This window comes from Sardina pilchardus, chromosome 19 (assembly GCF_963854185.1).
Source record: "Sardina pilchardus chromosome 19, fSarPil1.1, whole genome shotgun sequence".
In the NCBI taxonomy this organism is placed as follows: domain Eukaryota; kingdom Metazoa; phylum Chordata; class Actinopteri; order Clupeiformes; family Clupeidae; genus Sardina; species Sardina pilchardus.
Genome location: NC_085012.1, coordinates 19,441,357 through 19,442,923, shown reverse-complemented (window position 1 = coordinate 19,442,923; position 1,567 = coordinate 19,441,357). Strand labels below are relative to the sequence as shown.

The following is a 1,567-nucleotide window of genomic DNA, read 5'->3' as shown; positions in this document are numbered from 1 at the left end:
AGTCGGCTCACCTTGCCGGTGGGGTCCTCCGCACCATAAACGGCCCTCTTCATAAATGTAGACCATGCAGCATCTTCAAATTTCATGCAGAACGACAAATCTTCAAAACTGTTTTTCCACAGCCATTTTGGGCCACACCTCCTAAGTGAGGACGCGGGGAAGACCGGGGAAAACCGTTGTCAATGTCCTTCGTCCAAAGTGAATTGACGTTGAAACTAGCCAGTGCTTTCATTGCAAGCATTTTAAAACTGTCTTCAAATTGAATTTTAAAATAATATGCATGGCAAAACATTTATATATTTCCACATGCCTTGACGGACACCCCTACAGGAAGGTTAAATGGTAGGCTCCGACAAACAGCTTCATTTTCACAAATGTAACCAATCAGCAAACGAGAAAGCGCGTCTCGCCAATGGTGTTGCCGAGGGGGGCGGTAAGAACTCCTGTAAGTGAGTTATTGCCGTTTCAGGTGAGCATCGTCTAGTTATGGTTCGGTGTAGCATAGGCTACCTATGCGTGTAGAATCAGTCTGATTATAACATTAATTAAATCAGTGGCTCATAGAAGTATCTCTCTGAATAGTTTAAGAGGTAGGTTTTATGCGAGCGTGCGTGCGTGTGTGTGTGTGTGCGTGCGTGTATTAGTGTGTGTCTGAAGCTATTGAAGTAAGCAACGTTGCCAGCTTAAATTGGGCAGCAAGCCAAACTAGAAATGCAATTCCAAGGAATTACCAGTGCATGAAATGCAAAAATAGATAGATAATGTAGATATGGTTACCAAGGTGTAGCTAGGGTAAATATGGTGGTTGCATAGTTTACAGAGAGTTGATAGTGTGAAGGTAGACAGTTTAAAGCTGAAACATTTTGATTTGCTGATTTCTATTCATGTTAAAATGTTAACTATGGTAACAATGATAACCAGGTTGATTGGTTAACTTAGCTACTGATTTCATGCAGTAATGGTAAAAAGGTTAACTATGCTAACTATGCTCACAGTGTTAACCAGGTTGATTAGCTAACTTAGCTAATGATTTCTAGCAGTTATGCTAAAAATGCTAACTATGCTAGCAATGCTAACTATGGTAACAATGCTAACTTAAACTAACAATGCTAACCAGGTTGATTAGCTAACTTGACTGATGATTTCTAGCAATAATGCTAAAAATGCTAACAATGCTAAAATTGCTAACAATGCTAACCAGGTTGATTAGCTAACTTAGTTAGATGTTTTTTGCAGTTATGCTAAAAATGCTAACTATGCTAACAATGTTAACTATGCTAACCATGCTAACCAGCTAACTTGCTAGTGAGGACTTTTATTTTGAAACATTTGTTGCTAGGGTATCCATGGTGGCCACTATCAGGAAGCAAGAAGTTACTGCAGCATAATCATGTTGGTTGCTATGGAAACGGTCATAAACGCTTAATTTTAATGGTTGGTATGTTGATTGCTAGGTACATGGAGGTTTCGTGTAGTTGACTGGAGGCATAGTTGATAACTGACAGTTGGAATGGTTGAACAGTTAAATAGTTGAGTAGTTACAATGGTTAAATGATTTAATAGTGTA

At 39.1% G+C, this 1,567-nt stretch overlaps 1 protein-coding gene across 6 annotated transcripts in view; it reads right to left on the bottom strand.

Annotated features, from left to right (window-relative positions):
- The window catches only part of znf438 (zinc finger protein 438), a 36,863-nt gene extending 36,732 nt beyond the window's left edge, over positions 1-131 (bottom strand). For 4 of the 6 annotated variants that reach the window (XM_062521369.1, XM_062521366.1, XM_062521370.1 and 1 more), the window contains exon 1: positions 12-131. The gene's annotated coding sequence lies outside the window, so the exon portion shown is untranslated. The remainder of the gene's footprint in view (positions 1-11) is intronic. The other 2 variants (XM_062521368.1, XM_062521367.1) reach the window with 1 other exon arrangement.
- Between the last annotated feature and the right edge of the window lie 1,436 nt (positions 132-1,567).